Consider the following 872-nt stretch of genomic DNA (forward strand, 5'->3'; position numbering starts at 1 on the left):
TTTATTATTTATAATCTATCGCACGAACGACACGTCTTGCACTCCCTAACTTTGCTTATCAAAATTGCGGAAATATATTCCTGCAATAAATACGGAATAAACAGTGCTAACAGAACGTGAAATATTATTCTAACTTTTTCTAACATAACAATTGATTTTAATTTAAAAAACGAACTTTTATAATCTGTTGGAAATATTTTTAATTTATCTGCACTACGCATATATTATTTTTAATTTATAACTAAAAACATATAAATACAAAAGTAATATGATTTTTTAATTAAATAAATAGAATCAATAATTTTACTCTAATTTTATTTATTTTTTATAATAGAAATTATAAGTATTAGTAGTAGTTAATAAATTTTTAGAATTAAGAAGTAAATCAAATAATTTTATAGTCTATGAAAAATGGCGCGAAAATGAACTGATGTCATGAATAGTTTTAATAAAATGGCGGGCGTCTGGCGAAAAACAAGAGTTTAACTCTGGTCTTTATTAATTCATTGCATTAAAAATGAACGAGGGTTATGACAGATATCGGTGATTACTTACCATCATGTCGTAAATCTCATGTACAGTCGCGAGGAAAATGTTATGATATTTTTGAGAATCTTTCCGTATCTGATGCTCCTGAGGCAGTTTTAAGTTTATTTATTGTACAGAGTTCTAGGCCATGCGCTGTCAGCGCCATTTGGAACCCAGTGAAGTTTATGACCTCCAGCAAACAGCGTTTATAAATGATAAATAATACAATCTCGTTAACATATAGGTAAAATATCGAAATATCTGGAACCAACTAAGAGATTTAAAGTTAAAGTTTAAAAAATTAGTTCTTTTCAGGAACAGACTTATATAACAGCGATAGGATT

This window comes from Battus philenor, unplaced genomic scaffold (assembly GCF_028537555.1).
Source record: "Battus philenor isolate CCGP_79_NKW_IND1 unplaced genomic scaffold, ilBatPhil1.0.hap1 SCAF_29, whole genome shotgun sequence".
In the NCBI taxonomy this organism is placed as follows: domain Eukaryota; kingdom Metazoa; phylum Arthropoda; class Insecta; order Lepidoptera; family Papilionidae; genus Battus; species Battus philenor.